Raw genomic sequence first — 10,488 nt, 5'->3', positions numbered from 1 at the left:
AATTCTGTGTAAAGCACATTCTGGATGGTACGATATCTAGTTTGTTACCAGCTCAGAAAGGAATAGACGATTCCAACTGGGACTCCAAATCTCTACACTCATAATTGAAATATATACTGTACATGGTTCCTTTGCCTTCAACATTAATATCCATCTGCCGAAATGGCAAGGTGCCTGCTCTCTAGCTGATTGGACGGATGCCCTGGAGCACAGGTGCCTGGCAATGATGGGTTTAGAGAAATCCCCGACATAACATTGTTCATGACATTTCCTCTGCAGGATCCCTCTCCTGGGTGTGTTATACAGAGGGCTCTCTCTTCCTGTCTGATGTCATGACTGCTACTGGACATCTTCAGAAATGTGTCTGTTCATAGTTAAAAGCAAAAGACTTAGAACAAGATGACATTTAAAAAGTAGAAATCACAATATTTTGATTCTTGAGGTCTAGCTTACGTTTTAAAAATATGTTCTTTCTTAGAACATCTTAAATGCCAAGTCTTTAAACTCAGAGTGTTCTTCCAGGTATCATTTATTCATTACTTACATTTTATGACCTATGACAGCTGGTGATATAAAGCCAAAAGTTATGCTGCAGTAGTATACATGTGGCAGTATTTTATGAGGTGGATGTGTGAAGATTTCAAAGTAAAAGTCATCTTCTGATTATCTCCTTATAAAAACTCTTGGGGCAAAAAAAATACCACAGAACCTTTTTAAAAAGCTACTAACCAGTATTCTTTTTGTCCCCGCTGATTATTTCTCTTGGAAGGAAGTACCATATTGGAGTAGCTAATAGATTCTGTGTTTAATCACTCAAGGATTAGGTGCTACAGTATGGAGAAAAGAGAAACTCCATGCATTATCCTAACTGTGGTTTCTAAATTCTAAGCCTTTAGTAGAAGCAGGAGTTTGTAAAGATTGGAGAGATATTTGGGAAAATAAGAAGAGAGTAAGGCCCTAAACCAAATTTATAGTCTAGGAAACAATTCCCTTAGGTAGAGAAAGAGAGAATTAGAGAAGAAGAAATGAGATATTAATGTGTTAATAAGCTGCCACTTAACAGTGAGCAGAGTTCCCTATGCTATACAGTAGGTGCTTATTGGTTTTCCATTAAAATATAATGGTATGTACATGTCAATTTCAAACTCCCTAACTATCCCTTCCCCTGACCCTCCCTTCTGGTAACCATGATTTCACCCTCTAAGTCTGTGAATCTTTTTCTGTTTTGCAATTAAATTCATTTGCATCATTTCTTTTTGGATTCCTCATATAAAGAATATCATATGATAGTTCTCTTTCTATGTCTCACTTCACTCTGTACTCCAGTGAAAAGTAAAAATTAAATAAATAAAAAAGAAGCCTTAGAGAAGAACATCATTTGTGTTTGCATCCATTCTTGGGTAGAGCCCAGAGGTATCATAATTACAATTATTATAAAATATTTTAGATTTCTTATTTCAGAGAAGAAATGACTGTGAGCTTCCTATAGGTGACTATGAGCCATAGAAAGCTTGCAGAGATACTCACACCTCAGGTTCACTGAGCTGAGGATTATGTCAAGGTTAGACCTTACCTTGTGCCCAAATGGCTCATGGATTCAAGAATTTGTTTCTCTCATTTCTTATGAATTAGTGACTTATAAATCCTCCAAAACTTTGATATAACTTAAGAAGGAAGGGGGCTTTCCTGACAGCTCAGTTAGTAAAGAACCCGCCTATGATACAGGAGACCCCTGTTCATTTCCTGGGTTGGGAAAATCCCCTGGAGAAGGGATAGGCTACCCACTCCATTATTCTTGGGCTTACCCTGTGGCTCAGCTGGTAAAGAATCTGGCTGCAATGTGGGAGACCTGGGTTCAGTCCCTGGGTTGGGAAGATTCCCTGGAGAAGGGAAAGGTTACCCACTCCAGTATTCTGGCCTGGAGAATTCCATGGACTAAGTCCATGGGGTCACAAAGAGTCAGACATGACTGAGCAACTTTTACACTTAAGAAGGAAGAATGAAACCCAAATCTCACTGAGTACATTTCTTCTCTCTTGGGAGGCTTCCAATTGATTTGAATTGTTACAAAATCTAAAGTTGCACTTTTAGTTCATCTGAGCATGTACGGTGGTTTAGTCTCTAAGTAGTATGTGACCCTTGGACTCCTGCGACCCCATTGACTGTAGCCTGCCAGGCTGCTCTGTCTATGGGATTCTCTAGGCAAGATTACTAGAGCAGGTTGCCAATTCTTTCTCCAGGGCATCTTCCAAACCCAGGGACTGAACCCAAGTGTCCTGCATTGCAGGTAGATTCTTTACCAACTGAGCTATGAGGGAAGTCTCTGAGTGTGTATACTAAGATTCATATTAACTAAATTTTATTTATATATTGTGAATTGTTCTAGAAAAGAGTTAAGGACTATTGCAAAACTTTTAGAATTTCCTTTTCCATTTTTGGAACTTTTATTAAAGGTAGTGTTTATGAGATGTTCTCTATTCAGATGGAATACACATCACCTGGGTTGCCCATCCTGTTCACTAGAAACCTAACTCTACAGCCTGATATATTCAGTATTTTAGTTTCACTATCTATCTACTATCTACCTAGAGGAGATTTTAGGTTAGTATTTTACAAAAACAAAAGGATTTGTTGATAGTGACCAGAGCAATACCCTATAATAACTCTATTTAATCTAGTGTACATATTTATATAGAGTTATTTGCAAAAGTTATGTATTGACTATCAACATCCTTTTTCCACTTTCTCTCAGTTAGAAATATGTGATAACCTTAAAAGTGTTATGAAGGAATATGGAATAATCTGAAATGTGTTTACAAAAGTTCTGATCAAGAGAGAATTCCCCTCGTGGGTGCCATGCTTCTCTTGTGCAGTGATATCTGTACTCTAGTTTCAGGTCTTATGAATGACCTTGTTTTATTTTTCATCTAACTTTGCTTACAGAATCACACCTAGGAAAACTTTAAGCAGTAAGTATTCTTGGTAGATTTCCATGGCAAGATAATGCTTGTCCCCAGAATTCTTTATTTGCATTCTTAGTGCGAATGGCTTCCTGGTGTTGCTGCTCTACCTCTTTCAATGGAGAGTTTTTGTGTTTTCCCTGAGTGTTCCTGCTGCCTGATCAGCATTCTCAGTACCCCATTGGGGATTTGCAGTGAGGAGAGTGAGAGGACACTTTAAATGTCTTTTGTGGGCAAAATTCACTTTATGTATGGTATAAAATAAAAACAGATTTCCCCCATTACTCAACATCAGGAAAATAGTGGGTTAACACAATGTAGGATTCTCTTGCCATCTTTCTGTTTATTTAGTTTCTGTCTTTTACTTCTTATGCAAAAGAGGATGGGCCTGTTTGTATTCATGAATTTGGAGAAACATCAGTAAAACCTGATCCTTGGCTGTGGACCTTTATTCCCTTTGCTTGTAATTGTGCTATTATATGAGTCAGCCTTTGCCTACCACCTTAGTATCAATATTTTTCAAAGGCTGGGTTTATCCCAAGGAGAAAAGCATTTTCTAATATGATCAAAATTGTTGTGATTTTTCTGAAATTCAAAAAACTCATAAGGGTTCTAAATGGTACTTTGGGGCCTCCTGTTGTATTCTACATTGAACTTGGGAAAAATAGAAAGAAACTCATGGGAATAATTCATAAGACATTTATATACCAAATAATCTAGTTGTATAAATCCATATAACAGGAGACTCCTTGGAAATAATTTCCATTGCTTAATCTTTATATCAACTTGTTATTTTAAATAAGATCTTTAGCCTCTGATTCTTCCAGTTTAGTAATTATAAAAAAATTAATTATTTGATAAGTACCAGTAAATTTCTTCTAGTTGTCTTTTCTCTAATGATTTCTTTAAAAATAGAATAGCACTTTCATATACAGTTTCTCTAGATAATCTGTTTCCCTCTTTGAATCTTTAAGTAGAGAAAGGAAACAGGATAATAGAGCATTAATATTTTCTTTTTCAGTATGACAAATGAGATATTTCCAAAATCTGTCCAGTTTATAACACTCCATTGAATATAGTATGTAGTGAATTAATTATATTGATATAGGAAGAGTATAAATAAAATTTTAAGTATTTTTTATGAAAATCTGCCGGTTTTTGGTATAGAGGTATACTGTAACAGACAATGCTTTTAATCTGATATTATTATAAAATTTAAAAAGAAAGATTAGAAAAAATCTTTATGTTTATACAGTTTTACTCAATTAAAATGAAGAAGAAAATTGAGCCAGTTATATGATAAGTAAGAGTAAATCACCTTCTTGAAATATATTATTACAGCAAATAATCTTCCAGGATTTCTTTTTTCTTTTTCATTTTATTCTGCTAACATGGATCTAACCTTTCTATGAATCTCAGGGAAAAAAATAGCAACAGATAGGATCCAAATATAACAAATTAGAGTTATATTTATAACACAAATTCAGCATAGTCTATTTAGGCAAGACTGACATTGTACTAAAAGCCTGGTACAGATTCCATATTTATTTACTTCAGAGCACTGAATCAAGCTCAATGAAAAGTGATTTGTAAATTGCTTATTCAGTGAACTTGAATAAATAACTCACAAATCAATGTCTTACAAGAATTTGGTAACCAGCCTATTTCATCTGAAACTATACTACAGCCTATTGATTCCCTTCTCCGGGTAACGTTGCACAGGAAAAATTTAGAGAGAAGCAAGCCATTTTACCTACCTGTTCAATTCCAAAAGAGGGGGAAAATGTGATTGGAGTTTTAAAAACAACTCTCTTTCCAGCTGCCAGTACTACCCTTACAAGTAAGGAAGTGGGACCTTTCAAATGGACCCTGTGCTTTGGAAGACCTGGATCTGACTTTACTGCATTGCTCTTAATAGAACCAGTAGGCCACAGGGCAAGCAGATGTGTCCATACAGAGCTTATGTTCACTCCTTCTAGACTATGTTTCAAGAACCAGAGACCCTAAGCCCACCTTTAGGTCCCTCCTTCCAAGCATGCGCCACATTGCGCATTGGGTAGAAGATGTTGGCAAGTGAGGGCAATTCGCAGAAGGTTTGGATAGAGCTTGGGCAGCCAGGCTGAGGTATCCTCACACAGAAGTATGACATACTTCACGGGGCCAAAAGAGAAGAAACTACAGGGATACAGACCTAGAATAGGCCCTCAGCATGTGTCATTTTCTAGGGAACAACTCTGAGAAGTCCAGAACTTTCAAATTTGAACCTGGTTTTCTCGACTGTTACAAAGATACATTTTTTAAAGTAGGAAGATAGTTTATTTAACATTGTGTCAGCTTAACTTATTAAATATTTAGATATATGACCTATGGGCCATCATTTGTACTCTTGCCCCAGACTCATTAATGTTAAGGACAGCCTTACCAGCTATTACTCTCTCTACTCTTTTTCACAGCCAGACTTCTCAAAGTTTGCTTAACTTGCCACAGCCCATTTGTTCATCCCATATTTATTTTTCTTCTCACCTGGTCTTGCTTTGGCACTTACAATTTCAACAAATCCCCTCTTGCTTTATTCAATGGCTTGTGTGCATGCGTGTCTTCCTGTTTTAAAAAAAATCCAATGAATATAATCTTCTGAACTAATCTTATTCTCTTAGCAATATTTAACAATATTGGAATCTGGCTAATCCAAAGTAAAGGCACCTGCAAATTCAAGGTCAGATTAGTTCCCACTTCCTGGTTCCTAGATGTATCCTCATACAGTGGAAGGGGTAAGGAAGCTCTTGAATTTTACTTTTGTTAGGGCACTAAGAAAGCCTTCTTAAGCGAACAATACAAAAAATGAAGGAAAACAATAAAATGGGAAAGACTAGAGATCTCTTCAAGAAAACTATAGATACCAAGTATATTGCTGATCCTGTTCATGACACCAGCTGTCTTGCTCTTCACACTCCTCACACTGTTCACTGAACCCAGGGTAGGCAAGGCACAAACTAAGAGGCTGGAAGAAGACTCGAGGAGCAATAAGAACTGCAGATAGGTTTATTCTCTCCTGGCTGATACAGCAGCCATGGCAGCAGACACACTATATTCTCTCCTCTCATGACTGATTCAATGGACACAGTTGTGGTACATCAGTAAATGCCTCCACTTTCTTGTGGAGCTCACAGAGGCATACTGCACACAACCTGTGACCAAATAAGTACCTTGTGAGGCATACGTGCAGTGTTACAATTGATCTCAGCTGTTCCATAGTCATTGTTTACACGTATGGGCAAGAGGGCATGAGAGCGTGGGGTGAGAGAGCCTGATTGATGCAATCTTGTTAATTTCCCCACACCAAGGGAAGATTTCATGCAAATATGGGCATAATAAAGTACAGAAACGATATGGACTTAACAGAAGCAGACTCTATTGAGAAGAGGTAGCAAGAATAAACAGAAGAAACCCAGATAACAATGATGGTGTGATCACTAGAACCAGATATCTTAGAGTGTGAAGTCAAGTGGGCCTTAGAAAGCATCACTACAAACAAAGCTAGTGGAGGTGATGGAATTCCAGTTGAGCTATTTCAAATCCTGAAAGATGATGCTGTGAAAGTGCTGCACTCAATATGCCAGCAAATTTGGAAAACTCAACAGTGGCCACAGGACTGGAAATGGTCGGTTTTCATTCCAATCCCAAAGAATAGCAATGCCAATGAATGTTCAAACTACTGTGCAATTATGCTCATTTCATATACTAGCAAGGTAATGCTCAAAGTCCTTGAAGCTAGGCTTCAACAATATGTGAATCAAGAACTTCCAAACGTTCAAGCTGGAATTAGAAAAGGCAGAGGAACCAGAGATCAAATTGCCAACATCCACTGGATAATAATTCAGAAAAAAACATCTACTTCTGTTTCATTGACTCTGCTAAAGCCTTTGATTGTGTGGATCACAGCAAACTTGGAAAACTCTTAGATGAGAATAACAGACCACCTTACCTGCCTCCTATGAAATCTGTATGTGAGTTAAGAAGCAACAGAACTGGACATGGAATGGCTCCCAATTGGGAAAGAAATACAACAAGGTTGTACATTGTCACCCTATTTATTTAACTTATATGCATAGTACATCATGCAGAATGCTGGACTGAATGAAGCTCAAACTAGAAGCAAGATTGCTGGGAGAAATACCAATAACCTCAGAATGCAGATGAGAACACACTAATGGCGGAAAGGGGAACTAAAGAGCCTCTTGAAGCTGAAAGAGGAGAGTGAAAAAGCTGGCTTAAAACTCAACATTCAAAAAGCTAAAATCATGGCATCCAGTCCCATCACTTCATGGGAAATAGATGGGGAAAATGGAAACAGTAACCGACTTTATTTTCTTGGGCTCCAAAATCACTGCAGATGGTGACTGCACCCAAGAAATTAAAAGACGTTTTCTCCTTAGAAGAAAAGCTATGAAAAACCAAGATAGCATATTTAAAAGCAGAGACACCACTTTGATGACAGAGGTCCATCTAGTCAAAGCTATGCTTTTTCCAGTATTCTTATACAGATATGAAGCTTGTACCATCAAGAAGGCTGAGGACCGAAGAATTGATGCTTTCAAACTGTGGCATTGGAGAAGATTCTTAGGAATCCCTTGGACAGAAAGGAAATCAAACCAGTCAATCCTAATGAAATCAATGCTGAATATTCATTGGAAGGACTGATGCTGAAGCTGAATCTCCAATACTTTGGCCGCCTAATTCAAAGAGCTGATTTATAGGGAAAGACCCTGATGCTGGGGAAATTTGAGGGCAGGAGGAGAAGGGGGCAACAGAGGATGAGATAGTAGGATGGCTTCATCCATTCAATGAACATGAGTTTGAGCAAACTCTGGAAGTTAGTGAAGGACAGGGAAGCCTGGAGTGCTGCAGTCCGTGGGTTTGCAAAACATTGGTTACAACTGAACAATAACAATTACAAGGGCACTAATCCCTTACAAAGGCCCTCATCTCCAGATATCATCACGTTGTGATTAGATTTTAACATGTGAATTTGGAGGGGACCCAGTCTATAGAAGCTCCAATCCAGACATGGTTCAAACATCCCTAGCCTCATCCAGTATTAGGTCAGTCGTGTACTTTCTCTTCTGTAGATTAGAATTTCTCAACTATTGTCACCATGCAGTAGATTTGCAGACCTAATTCCAAAGAAACCCATATCTAAAACACACAATATTGAAAGAATCAATATAGTGAAAATGAGTATACTATGCAAAGCAATCTATAGATTCAGTGCAATCCCTATCAAGCTACCAGCGGTATTTTTCACAGAGCTAGAACAAATAATTTCACAATTTGTATGGAAATACAAAAAAAAAATCTCGAATAGCCAAAGCAATCTTGAGAAAGAAGAATGGACCTGGAGGAATCAACCTGCCTGACTTCAGGCTCTACTACAAAGCCACAGTCATCAAGATAGTACGGTACCGGCACAAAGACAGAAATACAGATGAATGGAACAAAATACAAAGCCCAGAGATAAATCCACACACCTATGGATACCTTATCTTTGACAAAGGAGGCAAGAATATACAATGGAGTAAAGACAATCTCTTTAACAAGTGGTGCTGGGAAAACTGGTCAACCACTTGTAAAAGAATGAAACTAGAACACTTTCTAACACCATACACAAAAATAAACTCAAAATGGATTAAAGATCTAAATGTAAGACCAGAAACTATAAAACTCCTAGAGGAGAACATCGGCAAAACACTCTCTGACATAAATCACAGCAGGATCCTCTATGACCCTCCTCCCAGAATACTGGAAATAAAAGCAAAAATAAACAAATTGGACCTAATTAAAATTAAAAGCTTTTGCACAACAAAGGAAAATATAAGCAAGGTGAAAAGACAGCCTTCAGAATGGGAGAAAATAATAGCAAATGAAGCAACTGACAAACAACTAATCTCAAAAATATACAAGCAACTCCTGTAGCTCAAGTCCAGAAAAATAAATGACCCAATCAAAAAATGGGCCAAAGAACTAAATAGACATTTCTCCAAAGAAGACATACAGATGGCTAACAAACAGATGAAAAGATGCTCAACATCACTCATTATCAGAGAAATGCAAATCAAAACCACAATGAGGTACCACTTCACACCAGTCAGAATGGCTGCGATCCAAACGTCTACAAGCAATAAATGCTGGAGAGGGTGTGGAGAAAAGGGAACCCTCTTACACTGTTGGTGGGAATGCAAACTAGTACAGCCACTATGGAGAGCAGTGTGGAGATTCCTTACAAAACTGGAAATAGAACTGCTGTATGACCCAGCAATCCCACTGCTGGGCATACACACTGAGGAAACCAAAATTGAAAGAGACACGTGTACCCCAATGTTCATCACGGCACTGTTTATAATAGCCAGGACATGGAAGCAACCTAGATGTCCATCAGCAGATGAATGGATAAGAAAGCTGTGGTACATATACACAATGGAGTATTACTCGGCCATTAAAAAGAATACATTTGAATCAGTTCTAATAAGGTGGATGAAACTGAAGCTGGTCATACAGAGTGAAGTAAGCCAGAAAGAAAAACACCAATATAGTATGCTGCTGCTGCTGCTGCTGCTAAGTTCCCATAGATGGCAGCCCACCAGGCTCCCCCATCGCTGGGATTCTCTAGGCAAGATTACTGGAGTGGGTTGCCATTTCTTTCTCCAATGCACGGAAGTGAAAATTGAAAGTGAAGTCACTCAGTCGTATCTGACTCTTCATGACCACATGGACTGCAGCCTAACAGGCTCCTCCATCCATGGTATTTTCCAGGCAAGAGTACTGGAGTGGGGTGCCATTGCCTTCTCCCAATACAGTATACTAATGCATATATATGGAATTTAGAAAGATGGTAACGATAACCCTGTATGCAAGACAGCAAAAGAGACACAGATGTATAGAACAATCTTCTGGACTCTGTGGGAGAGGGCGAGGGTGGGATGATTTGGGAGAATGGCATTGAAACATGTATAATATCATATAAGAAACGAATCACCAGTCTAGGTTCGATGCAGGAAACAGGATGCTTGGGGCTGGTGCACTGAGATGACCCAGAGAGATGGTATGGGGAGAGAGGTGGGAGGGGGGTTCAGGATGAGGAATATGTGTACACCCATGGTGGATTCATGTTGATGTATGGCAAAACCAATACAATATTGTAAAGTAAAAAAATAAAATAAAACCTGGGGAAAAAAAAGAATTACACCCAATTGGGGGGGGGATAAATAAATAAAACACACAATAAATAAATTATCAAAACTTAAGAAGAAAATCTTAAAAGTAGCAATTTGTTACATCTTAGAAAACCCCCATAAGCAGATTTTTCTGCAAAAATTTTGCAGGATAGAAGGGAGTGGCATGATATATATTCAAAGTGATAAAAGGAAAAAAAAAATGTGCCAACAAAGACTACTCTACCAACAAAATTTCCTTCAGAACTTAAGAAGAGGTGCAAAGTTTTCTGGACAAAAGCTTAAGGAGTTCACCACTA

Source organism: Ovis canadensis, chromosome 2 (genome assembly GCF_042477335.2).
Source record: "Ovis canadensis isolate MfBH-ARS-UI-01 breed Bighorn chromosome 2, ARS-UI_OviCan_v2, whole genome shotgun sequence".
Taxonomy (NCBI): Eukaryota; Metazoa; Chordata; class Mammalia; order Artiodactyla; family Bovidae; genus Ovis; species Ovis canadensis.
Note: the sequence above shows the minus strand (reverse complement) of the source record.